General features: G+C 43.9%; 2 long non-coding RNA genes across 2 annotated transcripts; both read left to right on the forward strand.

Moving 5' to 3' along the window:
- Nucleotides 1–2,986: 2,986 nt before the first annotated feature.
- Nucleotides 2,987–7,214, forward strand: LOC123183170 (uncharacterized). The gene is made up of 4 exons (XR_006492467.1): nucleotides 2,987–3,433; nucleotides 5,152–5,252; nucleotides 5,720–5,899; nucleotides 6,942–7,214. It is a non-coding gene; the product is annotated as an uncharacterized lncRNA (long non-coding RNA).
- Nucleotides 7,215–8,999: 1,785 nt separating this feature from the next.
- LOC123183169 (uncharacterized) lies at nucleotides 9,000–12,880 on the forward strand. Its single transcript, XR_006492466.1, has 4 exons — nucleotides 9,000–9,662; nucleotides 10,497–10,600; nucleotides 11,496–11,634; nucleotides 12,431–12,880. It is a non-coding gene; the product is annotated as an uncharacterized lncRNA (long non-coding RNA).
- Nucleotides 12,881–18,152: the final 5,272 nt, after the last annotated feature.

Consider the following 18,152-nt stretch of genomic DNA (forward strand, 5'->3'; position numbering starts at 1 on the left):
TGAAGACAATATTGTGCAGGCATAGAATGGGCATCCCCTTGTGAACATTACATCATGGAAACAAACTTGTCTTGTGACAGAAATAGTGATAGAAGGAAATACTGACATGGTTAGATAAAAAAAGATAATGGAGGCATACTTGTGAGGATTGACGGAGGGAGAGGGAGACATCTTTCTCTCCGCTTTTCCTTCAACTCCACATTCATTCTTGTGATCATGTTTGAGCCCTATCTCTTTGAAATTTTGTAGTAATACAGAATCCGTTGACCATTGAAATTCAACCAGAGACCACCCAATATGAAAGGTTTTATGTATATAAGTAATAGGTTCCAGAACTAACAATAGATTGTTAATAACCACTCCTATTTACGTATAACAAAAACAGTATATCACCAAAATCTGTATCGTCATCGATCAACATAAGCACAAAGATCAATCATACATAGCTTGAGTGGAAAATTCAGTAGACTTGCAAAGATAATCAATTCCTCTGTTCATTCCTCAGCGAAGAACCAACCAGTCCACAAGAGATAGGCAATTCCTCTGCCCATCAAACTCGTTGCCACCCGAGAGTAAAAGGGTAACACCCAAGAGAAAAAAGCAGGGAAGAGGCCAGCCGTGGCTCAGGCTGCTCTGCTCCCAACCGAATCAGCTGCCAACAACCTTTCGTTGACTCCGCTCCCTGCCAAATCGGCCGCTGCCGCTTGTTATTGACACTGCTACTTGCGCTGCTCCTCTTGATCTCGTCTCCTTCCGCCACCTCGCTGCTCCTCCTCCCATCACCGTCATCAGATCGGGAGAGACGGGAAAGAGGTAGCGGCGTCCGACTGAGAGAGCGATCGGATCGAGAGGGAGAGAGAGATGTGGGAGTGGCGGCGGCGGCGTCGCGCAGATGGCCGGCAGGGCGAGTGTGTCAGAAGCGGGAAGGAGGTGAGAGTGAGACGCGATGGGTATGGTGCGTACGGCATATCGACCGAAGATGGTGGCGGAGCCAGGCGATGGTGGTCGTCACCTTACTCCAACGGAGGCCTAGGACGGCGTGATCCGCTAAACCCATCACCGACCACGAACCGCAGGAGGGCCGGGGCGTGGTAGCAGGCGACTGCTGCTGGTAGTGGAGATCCGGAGACCAAGTCTCGGCATGCGCACGGCGAGCTCCCACGAGGGCTGACGGGGAGCGGCCGCGCTGGGATGGTGATGGCGGCGGCGGCGGCGGCTGCTCGAGGTCGCGTAGGGAGAGTGCCCCTTGATCGAGGGGATCGAAAACGAGGATGGGGCTCGTGGGGATCATGGCCAAGGAGCGGGTGCATCGTGAGGCTCGCGTGGAGAAAAGGGAGTGGGATTGATCGTGGGAAAAAAGGATCAGTTTCATGTACGTGAGCTGAGTTGGCATGTTTTTTTGGGCTGGTGCGATAGCGGCCCTCGCGCGACGCTCAGAGATTTTTATCGATGGCTGTTGTAGGTGCGAAGAAGAGGTTAATAGTAGAGATTAGTTGGTTGCGGGCTGCCGGATTCGTTCAAGGAAGCTGAAGTGATTCCTCTCCGTAGTAGCTTGCCTGGCCGGCGTATGGCAGTTGAGCTCTGGAAGTGGTACTGCTGCGTGTACCGCCCACGCGCACGGATTGCTTTTCTCGCAAACAGCGTCCTCTACTCGAGCGAAGCATGGACGGGCATGCGCGCGTGGAGCCAAAGTCCCACAACAAGCAAACCAAACCAAACCTCGATTCTTTCTTTCTTTCTTTCTGGTGGCATGCACGTGTACGCGTCGCGTCGAATCTCGTCTCGGAGGGATCGATTCAATTTTATTTTTTTCTGTGAGTGTGGATCGATTCTTTCTTCGTCTTTCTTTTCTTTTTTACAGCACGTCGATCGAAACAATCATCGACCGTCGGATATGGTGTTCAAACTTCAACATATTTTACTGCGCGTGATGACATGAAGTCTCGACCGTCGGATATGAAGGACGGATGGCTAGCTCGGACCGCTTCATGAGAGGACCCAATCGACCAATGAAAATGCACATCGAATCCTCCAGCCCGAGATATCGGACGCTCAATTTTCCCGTTTACCTAGTAAAAAACTGACTGAAACCACCCCCCTCTGAAAACATTTCAAAATATTCTCGATCATAGAGTTAAAAAGCGATGGAAGCCAAAAGAATAAAATCCTCCTCCTTTTCTACGACATGAGGCCGGGCCTCGTGGAGCTCATTGGGCAGCACAAAGCTTCTTGAGCACAACACGATACATGCTTCGACCGAATGTCTTTCTGGCCAAGTTTGCCTGGTTTTGGGGCATTGTCGACTCAAGGGCCCGGTCCGATGAGATGCACGATGCAAGTCTTTGCGCAGGGAAGAAAAATAAACAATACTCCCTATGTACCAAAATATTTGTAGTTTTACCAGCTCAATTTGATTGAGCTGCTAAAACTATAAATATTATGATGGCAACCCATTACCCATCGCCGGTAAACAATTCTAGAGGTTGCAATTAAAGATCAACTTTTTTTTTGTACTTTCATATATCTATATTAAACTTGTTTTCTAGTTATATTTTTTTAGATTTATAATAACCCATCAAAAAGTAAAAGTTGAGGCAAGAGTGTATCTGGTTTTGCTGGGCGTGATCCACGTGACATGAAGTCTCTGCCGTTGGATCTGAAAAAGATGAACGGATGAGATCGGTCTGAGAGGGGCAATCCACGAGAAGTCCAAATAGACCAATAAGAACACAGACCTTCTCGCGTCTTCATGAAAATATTCAAACTATCCGCCGGCGGGTGCGCGCCAAAGCGCGCAAAATATTGGCGAGAAGTCATTGAGTCCAAGCCATAGGCTTGGATGGAAATGAAAAATATCCACAGTGCATAACCCCCAAGTCCCCAACCAACCCACCCGATTCCCCACCCTCCCACCACAACCCCAGACCCGCCGCCGCCGCAGCAGCAGCTCCAGCCCCGGTGCCGCCGCCGACCTGAGGGTTGATCTGAACCACAACCTGATGATCCTTCCTTTGTTTATTTATTATATTAAGAAAAGAAAAAGATTACTATTTGGATCCCTAGTTCTACCGAGAAGCAGATCAATCCAACCTAGCTTGTGTTGTTTTTCAATTCCAATTCACGGTGAAATAAATAGATGGGTACAGAGAGAGACGGGGCACTTTGTTGATGCAGAAATATGAATCTGCTTATGTACTGGACTGACACTTCACAGTTCAGCATGCTTGACTTATCGTATCTTTACTTTTTTACTAGTTCAGTGCTGGAATCCTAGCTCTGTTTTTTTCGTATAAGGCATCATCGCCACTCATTATCTTGTTTGTCGTCAGGATTCAAGGACTCCATCTGCTTCTCATGGACAAGCTGCTGCTGGGAGAGGACGACGACGATGCGCCTGGCTGCTAAGACCCTGCTAGTATTGACGCCATGGAAGGTCTCTCTCTCTCTCTCTCTCTCTCTCTCTCTCTCTCTCTCTCTCTCTCTCTCTCTCTCTCTCTCTTCCAATGAGAGTTTGCTGCCACCTACCTGAGGGTTGTACCGTTGGTAGAGTGGTTTGTTGTCGATCTGAAGCAAAACCACCTAATCAGCCCCTTCATTTTTTGTTTTAAGAATAAATAGGGTGTATGTAGTATCAACGCGGTTATTAGTTGGATCCATAGTGGCTGCTCCCTAAACATGGATGTGTGGGTACTCCTGCCTGACCCCAGCTCTAGTAATCATTATGGATGTATCAGGTTCCATCAAGAAAAGAAAAGGGAACACGATCAGTTTGTTCATTCAATTTTCAGTTTTTCATGTGACACCGTAAATGCCGGTTAACTGAACCGTTTATTTATCCTCACAAGAACACGACTGATTAACTGGATTTACTTGAACATACTTGGCGCCGTTTGTCCTGACAGAAGAACATTTCTTTTTGGTCTGCGCTTGTTGATTAATCTCGTAAAAGCAGGAATAGTTTGCTCACACCAAGAGCAAGCTGCTTCCGTTTGGTGTCAAAAACAAATGTCACACTGCTAGCCAAGTGCTGTGTAGAGTAGAGCATAAAGCGCTTTTCATTCCTTGAATGCTACTGTTACTTCATATCTATTTCAGTAAATGAAGTAGAGGGCAGTAGTAGATGAGTGGTTTTGTAGGTTACCTCACGAAAGGTGTGTCCCACCACAAGTCAGCTTCCGTCAGTCAAGCAATCACAACACATATAAAGAATTCTTTCTCTTCATCTATGGAGGCGTACATGCAGGATCTTTTTTTACTTCATTTCTGAATATAGTAGCTTCAGCCTCTCATGTGTTGAAAAAATGGTAAAACCCTTGCTGCATTATGCTGACAATCTGCGGTTTGCATTTTTTTAATAGCAGCCAACTGAAGTTTTTTTTAAAAGAAATATAACGGTTAATGTTCTGCCACACCGACCCACTGAAGATGTACAAAAGTACCAATGCCAACGAGAAGCCGAACGAATACGTGTAAAAGTCCAGATGTAGGCTATAATAGTATTAACCAGGTTCTTCAAGTTTGGTTCATGAATAGCAATGTTGTCCGTGATTATTATGTATAAAAAAGAGAATAAAAAACTACTTGCCAATACACATTTTTTCTGGAGCATTCATTGTTTGTTTCCATTGCAAAGTTCTGACGGTTGTAATTTCTGGTATACAACTAGTTAATCTGAGGTTCTAATTTATTGAAGAAATATTGAACCTTTAGTGAACTGTCATGTGATATTACAGTTTTGATTTTCATAGACCCACATGAACCATTGTCAGATATCACATTAGCTTTTTACTTCATAGAAGAAGATTCCTCTTCTTTACATATGTCAAGGATACTCCACTGTCGGGTCGGAGTCTCTACTGTCCAGTGGCCATCATGTAGTACACTTCTTGTTTGTTTATTCTACTCTGACTCGACAGATGTTACAGTGACTAGCCAGCTACTACCTTACATATTGGTAAAGTAGTTATATAGACGGGGATCTTTGTTGATGCAGAAATATGAATGTGCTATGTATGTGCTGGACTGTCACTTCACAATTCAGCATGTTTGGCTTCTCGGATCTTTACATTTTTACTAGTTCGCTACTGGAATCATAGCTTTATTTTGTTAGTATAAGGCATGCTTGCCACTCACTGTCTTGTTTATCGCCAGGATTCAAGGATCCCATCTGCTTGTCATGGACAAGCTGCTGCTGCGAAAGGAGGACAGTGCGCGTGGCTGCTCCGACCATTCTAGTGCCGACGACATGGGAGGTCCTCTCTCTCTCTCTTTCTCTCTCTCTCTCTCTCTCTCTCTCTCTCTCTCTCTTGGGTTCAATTTTTATTTTCCCTCTTTCCGATGAGAGTTTGCTTTGAGTTGTACCATTGGTAGATAAATTTGGAAATGTTGTTGATCTGAAGCAAAACCTTGCTTAGTTGGATCCGTAGTGGTTGTTCTCTAAACATGTATGTGTGGGTACTCCTGCCTGAACCCAACTCTAGTAATCATTACAGATATATCATGTTTCGACAAGAAAAAAAGGAAACAGTCAGTTCGTTTGTTAAATTTCAATTTTTCATGTCACATGCTAAATGCCACATTCCTTTTAAGACTACCCAGTTCACGATACATTAGGATTTCCGCATAAACGTAGTGGTGGTTTTGTCGTTCTGTTGAGCGCTCTATTAAATATTTATTATTCATGAATGAAATTGCCAAACAGCTATTGGTTTACATGCAGATCGTGGTGGACAGTCCAATAACTCATGCCATGGCCTCTCTGTCTTTTAGGCAGGACCATGGCTCTCCTCAGGTCTAAGCTGTACATAGGAGCTGTATTGCTAGGGGCATGTCCAATGGATCTGTTATCATCGTCCCAAGCAAATTTTCCATCCATCAAGCTGATGATATAGATGCAAAGGTTACTCATTGCCTCCTTGGTGCTCGCGTGCATATTGTTTGCTTGTCAAATACTATATGGTTTATTGGTATGCTTCAGATGTTGGACTTCAAGATGTTTCAGTATTAATTATGTGGTATACACTTGAAAAGATGGTTCATTAGATAACACTGAGTCGTAGACATTACTTGGGGTTACAATTTTGCAATAGTTGTAGACAGCACTTGGTGTTACAGTTTGCTGACTTCACCCCTTAGTTGACCTGTAGAGAAAAGTGAGAAGAAAAAGATGTGGTCATATATGGTGAGCATACAGGAGCTGTTCAGGTTTCGACAAGAAAAAAAGGGAACAATCAGTTTGTTTGTTAAATCTTCAATCTGTCATGTGACATGATAAATGCCATATGCCTTCTAAAACTACCCAGTTCATGACAAAATAGTTTTTTCCCCATAAATGCAATGGTTTTGTTGTTCTGTTGAGCGCTCTATTAGATATTTATTCACGAATGCAAGGTCCCTGCTGTAGCTAGGACTAGTAACCGACACTAGCACCTTGTGAATAGACGGCCATGGCTTAAAGAAACCCTGATGTGCCTTCTACTCCCTCCGTCCCATAATATAAGAGCGTTTTTGACACCACTGGTGTCAAAAACGCTCTTATATTATGGGACGGAGGGAGTAGCACCTTATGCTAAGTTTTAGCTCAGCAACCTTGGCTACCCAACGATTTTTCTTTGGAGTATTGTCAGTGAACGACGATTTTTCTTTTCATAAGAACTGTGATCTTGATTTGTTATTTTTCTTTGGAGTATTGTCAGTCAGTTGTAGCGCACCCGTAGCAATAAGTTCATGTGCATAACCAGCAAAACGTGTGTAGCTGTAGTTAGTCCGTCCTTGTACTACTACTTGTATGCTCTAATTACAGATACACATGAATGAATGAAGCTTTCCAGTATTCAGTTCCTCTCAATTTAACAAAAACATCTTAATTTGTTTCACTTAGTCACACCATCAAAAATTCTCCTTTAGCTACCCGCTGATGCAAATGCCCTCTTAATTTGTAGGGACTTGGTGTACCACAAGGGTGTCCACAGCTTGCTTCTTTCGGTTTGAGGGAAGGAATCAATTTGATCTTTCACCGAGCTTTGAGTGTGATGGATTTGGTTGTTCCATTCAAAGCAGCAGGCGCCCTCCATGGACGACATCTGCGACATCCACCTCAGCTTGATGGAGGTATGATGCTTACAACTTCTTTCCTTTTGTTGTACAAAAAAAATTCCTTATGTTGAATGGATCCACTCTCAGCAATCATTCATGAAGATGATTTACATACTGCATCGTCTTCTTAGCAGTAATGGCAGACGGTTGGCTAGTATATATATATATGATACTACAGTCTCCATTATCCTTTTTTACAAGAGTGCCCAACACAAGTTACAAGAGGGCACTTCTGTCTGAATTGTGAGATGTGTTTTTTTATGCTCCTGTCCATGGTTTTTGAGTCGCGGCTAGTCAAGTCGCCGCCAGCCCTGCGGCTCGGCGATTAGTCGACCCAAGTCGCTGTATAGTCGCCATAAGTCGCTGTATAGTCGTGAGTCGCTCTGATTTCTAGAAAACGACTTGGCGATTAGTCGGCGACTATACAGCGACTCAAAAACCATGCTCCTGTCATGATAAAGAATGATTTTTTCCCTCTTTAAACTCACCTTCGAACATATCAATTATTTGTTCTTGATACATCATAGTGCTTGCAGCTATTTAATTGATAGAAGATGCCTCTTTTGTACATTTATCAAGCATGAGATTCACTTGATTATCTGTTCGGGCTTTATGATGTATAACTCAATTTTCTTGTGTTTTGTGTCACTGGTAGAAAATGGGCCTTTAGTCCCGGTTCGCAAAGGCCTTTAGTCCCGGCTGTGCAACCGGGACTAAATATGCGCGACTAAAGACCCCCCCCCCCCTTTAGTCGCGCCTCTTACGAACCGCGACTAAAGGCTTTAGTCCCGGTTCTCGTGGCTAACCGGGACTAAAGGCCTCCTTCGCATGTTTAGGGTTTTAGCCCCCCTAAACCTGGTTTTTTTGCGAATTTTTTTTATTTTTTTTTATTTTCAAATTTCTGAATTATTTTAACCTCTAATCTCTAATCACCACCCCTCATCACTCCTCAATTTAACCTCTAATCTCTAATCACCCCTCATCATTCCAAATCATCTAACTTCCCGGACAGTCACCCATCCTCTCACTACTCCAGCCTGAGCACGCTTAACTTCCGGGTTCTATTCTCCCTCGTTTCCAAGTCTGCACTTGTTGTTTTCCTGACAATAGTAGGATGTCAATTCTATTAACCCTCAGGAATTTAGCTTGAGCATGAAGTGACACATTTCACTGTTTGAGTTTGAAACTATTGTTTTAAAAAACAATAATTATTTAGTAACACTAATATTTCTGGAATAATTAGTTTGACCATTGTTTGACCACTGTTTGACCAGATTTGACCAAAATTTTAAAAAAACTGAAATAATTATTTAGTAACACTAATATTTTAGAATAATTAGTTTGATCATTGTTTGACCACAGTTTGACCACAATTTGAAATTTTTTGAATTTTTTTGCCTCTCCAGATCTTAAAAGCCCCGTATCTTTTTTTCTGTTAGGTTTTTGAGGATTTTGAAAATGTTTAAGGGGGTTCCCCCGGTTAAATTCGGATGTAACTTTTCGAGTAGATGATTTTTCATATAAAAAACTTTTTCATCCGAGTTCGTATGCAAAAGTTATGCCCATTTTAAGAAATTCCAGAGAGATTTTGCAAATAAAGTCGAAATTCATATTTGTTAATTTTCCCAACAACTAGACCACATATCACATGAGAAACTTATTTTATTTTATTTTTTTTGACATTTCCATCATTTTCTTTTGGTTTTTCTAAAACTGAAAAGGCGGTCCACGGGGGGGGGGGGGGGTACAGTTTGATGGGCCCTTTAGTCCCGGTTGGTCTGGCCAACCGCGACTAAAGGCCTTCGGGCCAGCCTGAGGACCTTTAGTCCCGGTTGGCCAGGCCAACCGGGACTAAAGCCCCTCCCGTCCGCCAGCTGTCGACCGAGCGCGCTGGGCCCAGATAGTTGGTCGCGGGTCTCCTCCCGAACCGCGACTAAGGACCCCTTTGGTCGCGGTTCGATTATTTTGAGGACTAATGGGGGCGTATGGAAGCCTCTTTTTCTACTAGTGTGTTTTATAATCATAGAGCATAGTGCCATTCTTTCGAATTTCCTAGGGTATGCTGATCACTAAATAGCAGTAGCTTAGCTCCAGCTTGTTGATGACATAGCATTCTCCTTGTTATTAGCTTTTGCTCTGTGGAGTTGAAGATAACCTTCAAGTTCTATACAAGGATCTCCTCACAAGAACAGATGTAAAAAAAGATTGATTTCTTTATTGCCTACAAGTGTTTGCCTGTGAGGTGTGAGCTACAGGAATTTAGTGCATGCAAAGCCATCGTTTTTCTTTGCCTACATGTGTTTGTATATGAGTGAAGTTATCCATTTGCACCTATTGTTGTTGTGCTACCTCCACATGTCCCATTGAAAAGAGTGTTGCTTGGAGTTCTAGTCTCCCTCAGATCCCCTAATTATTTGTTGGTTTGATTTGGAGCAACTGGCGCCCTCCATGGACGACATAGACGAGGAACATGTCGGACCACACCCCCAAGCTGTAGAGCTTGGCGAGGACATCATCAGGTCGTACCTCAATCTCGAGGCGACCGCGATGCTGGCTCCGTGCACAAGGTTGCTCTTTGCTCCACCGTCCAACCAAGTTGCTTTTTTTTTTCCAAGTTATCGATGCTTTGCTCTAGCATTGTTTCTAGACACTCGCATCATGCTTCTCTTCACACAGTTTGGTTCGGTTCTCTAAAAACTGAAAACATTGCTTGTTTTATGATCTCAATCTATGGAATCCAACATTGCTTGTTTGGTTGAAAATAAACATTGCTCTTTGTAATTTCCAGTGGAGAGGGCTGTTTTGTTCATTAGTCATCATCAAGAATATCGATTGTCTATATGTTGAATTTAAGTTCCAATCGTATGTCACTTCCACTGGATATGTAATGTTGAGGTTTTCTTCCGTGTTGATCTGCGGAAAAGAGCAACTTGTGATAATTCAGTGTCCATTTTGCAATAAATTTATAATTCAGATGTTTGATTTACTAGTTGATAGTTTAACAAAGAAGGTACAGCTTCGTATCATCATACTCCAGCTTATACATTCTTTATTCACTAGAAACCGGGCATTAGAATTAGTATTTAAGTATGTGGTGTTGACAGAATGCTAAGAACAGTAGCATTGGTATTTTGCTGCGATTGCATACCCTCCTGGTCCCTTTGTTCTGGAATCATTATTTGTGAGGTTTGGGATCAAAAAATGCTGAGTTTTTAGAGAACCGAACTTTTGAAAATATGCTCTCTGGAATCCAACATTGCTTGTTTTATTTTCTAATTGTTGGTGAAGCTACAGAGGCGGGGTACTTTATTGAAGCAGAAATATGATTGAAAATAAATGTGCTTATGTACAGGATTCAAGGATCCCATCTGCTTGTCACTCACTATGTTGTTTGTTGCCAGCATTCAAGGATCCGATCTGCTTGACATGGAGAAGCTGCTGCTGGGAGAGGAGGACGGTGATGCGCGTGGTTGCTCTAACCCCGCTACTGCCGATGCCATGAAAGGTCCTCTCTCTCCGGCTGAGTTTGTTTTACTCATTTCCAGTGAGAGTTTGCTTAGAGTTGTACCGTTGGTAGATTGGTTTGCACATGTTGATCTGAAGCAAAACCCTGCTTACTTAATGAGCAACCCCTTCCCCTTTTTTGTTTAAAAATAAATAAGGTGGAGTATCAACATGGTTACTAGATGGATCCGTAGTGGCTGTTTCCTAAACATGTGTGGGTACTCCTTCCTGAACCCAACTCTAGCAATCAGTACAGATGTATCAGGTTCTGGCAAGATAAAAATGGAACAATCAATTTGTTTGTTATTTTTTCAATTTATCATGTGACATGATAAATGCCATATGTCTTTTAAGCTCTAAGACTACACAGTTCATGACAATTTAGGATTTTTCCCATAAATGTAAATCTTTTGTCATTCCATTGAGCGCTCTATTAAATATTTATTCATGAGTGGAAGGTCCAACCAGCTATTGGTTACATGCAGATCGAGGTGGACATGTTTGATGTTATGGATAAGCCATGTAGCTGCACATGTTTACAACGTGTGGCATTTTATACTTCATTTATATCTGTTGACAGTTTACTGGAATTTGAACACATGCTTTTGTCCTATTTTTCCCATTGCTAGATTGATGATGCATTAGTGAATCTCCTGACCAGTCACTTGCAAAGCTAGTTTGATAATGTGTTTGTTGTTGTTGTTGTTTGCATGTGCATACTTGTGGCTGCCAAACATTCATCGAAAAAAATGATCCATTGATTTGCCATTGCATATCTCGATAAAAAGTGGTGCCTTTGTAGTTGTTTGGCTTTGTCTTCCTCTTGTGTTTTCGTTTGTAGTGTTGATTCTTTGAGATTAATTAATTAGTTTTGTTCCATCACTCTCTTTGCCTAGGTATGGGCTTGGAGTCACAGCCACTGGAGGGTGAGGAGATTAATTCGTGTTTGGGAGGTTGAAACTGGTTGCACTTTTAAGGTTGTCAATGATGGTGCTGATTTGCATCATGTCTTGTGGAATCATTCACCTGATAGGGGTAATCTTTCTGTCTGCTATTGTGTATGCCTTCTCCATTCCCAAAAATGTATACTTTAATTTTGGATTTAAGCATTCTCACCATTCATCTTATTATTTGGTGCAGTGGTCATGTTCTTCTGCTTCTTAATACAATGTTGGTGTTAGTTTAGTTCTTCTGTGTGTTATCTCCTAGTGCTGCAAGTTTCCTGACATCGCCAAATAATTTTATTATTCTGACTTGGCCTAAAAGCAAGTTTCTTTTCCTGCCTAGATTATTATCATTGCAATGTACCACATGATGCACTCGGAACCATTAATTCTGTACGCATCTTGCAAATTTGTTTGGTGTTGCACTTGGATTAGCCGGTCACAAATTATATATCCTACTCCAAGTATGATCACTTCTCTCTCGTGATGATGTGCCTGTTATGTTGCACTGGGTAGTGTTCTCTTAAGAATAGGGTTGTCATGCTTGAATGCATGATATTTGAAAACGATTGAGTTTGTAATCCATCTCTATGTGCTGTTGTCTTTGTAGTTGCGTCTCTTTCTTCAAGCAACCATGACCCTTCTAAGGGAATAGTAATGTTAATTTAGTATTTCTATAACCATGAGGTCAAGGGTTCAAGTCTTGGAAACAACCTCTTACAGAAATGTAGGGAAAGGCTGCGTACTATAGACCCAAAGTGGTCGGACCCTTCCCCGGACCCTGCGCAAGCGGGAGCTACATGCACCGGGATGCCCTTTTTAGTTTTTCTGTAACAAAATCTTATAGTCAACCATCTCTGAGTCGCTTTTGTGCTTACCATGTTCAGCTGCAGATCCATGGCTTGCTGGAGCCATCCATATCTGGCGTCCTCCTCGCTGCCGTCTACAGCTCCCTATGCCGCTGCGTCTACTTCCACGTGGTAGTTGATATGGCGCCCAAGACGTTTTCACCCCCTTATCTCCTCCCCTCATGCATGAGGCCATGCCAGAGGAGGTGTGTGTGGATGGACGAGCTGACTGATGGTTGCCTCCTCCTGACGCCGCCAGGCCAGAGTTGGTGTAGGAGCTCTTCGCCCCTGACTCATGGCGTCTCCCTCCCTCCTTTTCTGCAAGTGAGGTACCCCCTACCCGTGGCATCTTTTTTTTTTATGCCACGAGATTTAATTCTAGATGAATGTTTAGTTATTCAACCTGCTTGAAGTCTAAACCTTCTGTGTCTTTATTTTTGTACCTCAAAGTATGCTCAACTTCTTTGGAAAGTAACTGCTGTTGTAGTGTTATGGTCACCGAGTTTCCTCTTGGTCAGTAGACGAAATGGTGGTGATGATTTTAGACTAAAACGCTATGCTGGTGCCCTGGTTGAGATCGATACAGTCTCTGATGTTCACCACTAGGAGGGTGGGGGATTCGATTTAATTGTCTACTTAGTTTCTTGGTTAGATTTTGCTGTTCATGCCACAGTGCAGCCTCCTGTACCATTCCAATTATATCGAGTTGTGCTGTTTTTTGAGTTTGAGTGCCAAAAGTGCTGCTCTGATATGCACCTAGTTTTCAAATTACGAATTGCTTCCTTTTAGACTTGAGTTCCCAGATAGATGAAGCCCACCTCCGTGTAGGTGGTGATTCTGTGTCTGGAACTTACCCGTGACTCTTAGTAGATGCAGGCAGATGCCGATCTCCACACCGTCCGATTCAGAACCGATGGGCAGATCTGCGTGAACAGTACCACATCTACAGTACGTTAGTCTACAGTGCGTCCTGTAGTACTTTCTGCTACAGTATTTTGATCTGGACCGCCCCCTGCATCCAACGGCTGCCGGCCCGCCAGTTACGGCATGACTGGCTGTGGGCAAGTCACTGGATCCCTGTCCCATTTCCTGATGCTTGCGAGTCTTTTTATTATGCTGCTCCACTGATTTTAGAGTCACATTTGTCTGCAGTCTATCAATTTGACTCTCAAAGTTTGTTGGCATCTGGATATTTTATTTGGGTTTGTTGTCTGCTTGTGAGTCCATGGCGGTTGATGGCCATGATTTGCTCCTATGTCGCTGCACCTGCTCTCCATCAAGCTAGCTGCCTACTTTGTGTGCTGTGGATCGTGGTGTTTGTGTGTGTGTTTTACTGATGGGGTGTGCTGCTTGGTAGGGATCATGGTAGAAGAGTGGGCACTGCATCTTTTGCATCTCTACACCAATTTGCAACTTTCATTCTAGTTACAACTCCACTGCCAGATTCTGGAACAAGCCTGTATTCTTGCATGATCGGCGGTTCTTGTCATCTTTGATTAATTAACAATGTTATATTGCATATGCACCTAAAATAGGATATTCTGGAACAAGGTCCCTCCTCCCCCTCGACTTGGCTATGTTTGTTTGGATTTGGCCGCTCCACTGCCTCCGTACAGCTTTTGTATTTGAATTGAAGAGATCTGAGAGCATTATTGGTTTGGTGCCAAAAATTGGCATGCCAATGGCATTGTGCCAAATATTGGCTACAACTAGGCTATCATTGAATTACCTCTTCGTCCACCCCGGCGCATCGCCCACATCACCTATGTTGTACTCCATGGCCGCGTCCAACAGATCTGACTCCGCCTCACTCTCAGTTTTTCTAATGCATTGTTTGCCACCCAATGAATGCCCCCAACGGACACACCACGGTAGCAAGCCAGCGGCATTGCTGCCAATCTGCTGAGCCGCATCACCCCAGTAAATTCGACCAGAATCAGACCGTTTCTGTTCAAGATAATGTACGCTAGTGCCTGGTCCCAGCTCTATTTTTCGTCCCAGAATTTTGGAACAGGAACAGAATTCAGACCGAATTCTGAAACCAGGTCCTGGTTCCTTTTCCCTCGCAGAATTTGGAATCAGAGCAGAACTCAGGGAAACAAGAGAGGGCAATGATATGTACAAGTGAATCCCTCGCCAGCCAACCTAATTCACAATTTCTCCAACAACCGAGACAGGACAACAACAACAGGGCAGTAAAATCACTAATTATACAGATCATGTCCACATTTCCATCTTTGGTTTGATTAGGCATGCTAGTATACTGAACATATGTGCTTCCTAATCAGGGCCGGCCCTAGAATTATGAAGGCCCTAGTGCAAATGAGGTATTAGAGGGTAACATAAATACTTTCACCGGTATATACTACATATCATGAAAATTATTATAAAAATATAAAAATCAAAAATACAATTTATTGGCCAATAAAGTCTTACTACACCATATATATGTGATTACATTAAATAATAATTATAAGATACATGTACTTAGACATAAACAACTTACCGAATAAATACGATGTGGAGAAGTGCAGGGGGGCAAATGCCCCCGTCCACGGATAACAGTTTTGAATATATGTTTCGCAAAGCACATTTTTTCTAGTTTTATTTAGGTATGTATATATAGTGGGCCCTTATTTGAGATGGGCCCTAGGCTGCCGCACCTTTTGCCATGGGCTAGGGCTGGCCCTGTTCCTAATTACCTAATAATTATTAAAATACAGAACAAGATCGCATCATCAGAATACAAACCGAATTTGCCTGGTTACTCAATTAGGAAGATCAAGAACACATCACCAAAAAATACAAAAGAAAATACTATCATGCATCTAACTGCATCATCCTAGAACAGATCATGAATAGATTAAGAACAGATCAAGAACACAATGGACAGAGAAGGTCTCGAAATCCTAACCTCACAAGATCTGCAAGAGAAGGAGGAAGAGATGGCGTGGATATCCAGAGATTGGCCTTGGTGCCCCTTGGCGGCGGCATCAAGGGTCCATCCTCGTCGGAATGGGATCCTAGTTGACATGCAGGTCGTACCCGGCGCTTGGTGTCGCACGGATGTGCTGGCACTGGACGAGGAGGAGAGGATCAAGGGGAGGCGGGGGAGGCAGAGGGGGGCTCGGAAGGCTCGGGGAGGCGGCGGCGCCGCCGCAGGACGAAGTGGAGGGACTCGTCGGGCGGTGCTGGGCTCGTGGAGTCGTGGGGGTAAGTTATGGGCCCGTAGGTGCGTCATGTACCATTGGAACATATGTACGTCTTGCCGTCACAACATCGTCAAATCGAACGGCGGACTCACCGTATCCCACTGTTCAGCGCTACGTTCCTTCCTGCTGCCCCACATACTCGCATTCAATGCACACCACGACGCGTCCTTGTTCTATTCGTACATGAAGCGAGAGCAAGCGAGCTCGTCCACCGCATCGCCGCTCTCGTGCCAGAGAGTTGTTGACATGGTTTAAGCCGAGCTTTGAATGTCGAGTGTGACACTCGATCTATACTTTGCCGAGTATGTTTTGGCCTTAGCCGAGTATTTGGATAGTCGTCTTTTAATGTTTTCTCTCTGGTGAGTTATGAGGGAATCATAAGTTAATTAATTGGATGTATACACAAATCCAATAGTATGCTTTTGATGACATATAATACATACATATTTGGTTAGTCAAATCGATAGCATGGAAGCACACACAAGCTCCATACACCCATCTTAGAGCAACTATAATAGGGTGATGTAGGTGGGCTATAAAAGAGGCCACATGAGATTTTTGCCTAGTTGAAGTAGAGAGGAGAGCAGAGAGAGAAGAGCGGCGGGCTGTAGATTTACGTCCTGCTGTACTACATGCTCCAACATATTTTGTAAGAGAAGAAGTTGGACCACATATTCGTGTTTCTAGTGACAAGGGCATTCAAATGAGATACATTTTGAGTATATTTTGACGAGTTTTTAAAATTTCTTTAAGTTTCAACTTCCGAAACTTAGTATGAGAGACCAACGAAATCGTATGTTTGATAACATGTGATGACAAAATTGTAAGTTTGAAGTATCAACTCTAAAACTTGGTACGAGCGACCTATAAAATCGTAAGTTTAAAAACTCGCGACCGGTAAAGTCGTAAAGATTCAGAAACTAAAACTTAAAACTTGTTATGCCCTCGTACGGGAATCAACAACATTGTGGATCGTGAGACAATCAGATGGTTAATGCGGCTGGGCAGGTGCAAACTTCCGATGCACCCTATGCGGGTGTTTTCATGGGACCAGCAAATGGGACCAAATGATTCCTACAATGAAACGGCAGCATGTGTGCCTTGCAAAAGCGGACGGTGCAGATAAAGTCGAGGCTCGTTCATCCAAATAGTATGTCGCACTCTAGTCCCAGTCCCCACGTACGGAAATTAGTAGCGTATGGAATTCTAATTTGGAAACCAGGACAAAGACACGCATGCGCGCTGTTGCAGGCAGCATCAGGTTCAAAAGAAAAAGAAGGCACGTTCTCAAAGTGGCGAAAAGATCTGCAGATATATGCATCACATAAAAGACGATAGCACCGGGCGGCACCGTGTGCGTGAGATGGACGAGCACCGGTGTACTCACCGTTCGTTTGCCATATCCCTTTTCTTACGCTGATAAGGCTTGTCTTAAAGCCTAGCTTGCTAGCGGCAGGCAATAAGCTGTGTGGGCTCACTCACACTGCCTTCCTTCATAGTTGAGTCTCCGCTTCGTCTGCGTCCCCGGCCGGCCGTGTCGGTTCCTTGGTGGTGACACCGTATGTCCCACTCTTGGTCGGTGGCGGTGGCGCTGTAACTTTTCTGGTCGGTGCACCTGCGCGCGTGCACTGAATATCTGGAGCAACAGAACGGCCGGCCGACGAGGAAGTAGTGGACTTACCTTCTCGCAACAATGATCAACCGAAACTGTATGGTGTTCTTCAATGTGGATGTTTCAACTAACAACTAAAAGCTAGCAACGTCCTGGTGATGTGACGCGCAAACCATGCCGTCACCAGAGATTCCAGGCCTTTGGGTCTGTCGATCCACTAACCAACCAAAGTTTATGTTCCCTCGGCACAAGGGTTCACGCACAACAGTGTCAACACCATAACGATCATGTAGTTAACGTTAGATCCCTTGGCCGATTGGTTACTGTAGCCCGGGCATGGTGGAGTCGATGCCCTGGATTTCACTTTTGGCACCGGACAAGAGCTCATTCCCTGTCGGAGCCTCGGTGGCTCCCTCGCAAAGCTCTTTGTCAATAGATGTTCGCGGGTGGCAAAGTTAGATAACACCATTAGCATCGTCAACAAAGGTCGATAATGATCGTATATGCTCTCCGAATGAAAACTCGTGATCTAGGGCGGTGGCATTCGGTGATGTCCGTCACAACTATAATGGTTTATGCGATTACCTCCCGAAAGAGATAGTGTGGTCACTTCACTAGGAGATGGCCATACGAAAAAGGGTGGGAACGACCGAAGCCAATGCCGCCAGCGCCCACCAAGTGCACGCCTCTTTCTTCCTGTGAAAAGACTGCATAAATACATATCACGACGTCCACACACGGCACACTGATAAAAGAAAGCACGACATCATGAGCATCATGATGTGGACGAGCACCAGCATTCCCAACCGCTAGCTAGTTAAGCAAATGGAGCAGTGTGTAACGAAATAATGTATTCTCTTTGATGGCGTCCCGTATTCGCTGGGGTGCTAAAAGCCTAGCTAGCGGCAGGCAATAAGATTTGTTCCCTATGTGGGCG

The sequence above is a fragment of the Triticum aestivum genome, chromosome 1D (genome assembly GCF_018294505.1).
Source record: "Triticum aestivum cultivar Chinese Spring chromosome 1D, IWGSC CS RefSeq v2.1, whole genome shotgun sequence".
In the NCBI taxonomy this organism is placed as follows: Eukaryota; Viridiplantae; Streptophyta; class Magnoliopsida; order Poales; family Poaceae; genus Triticum; species Triticum aestivum.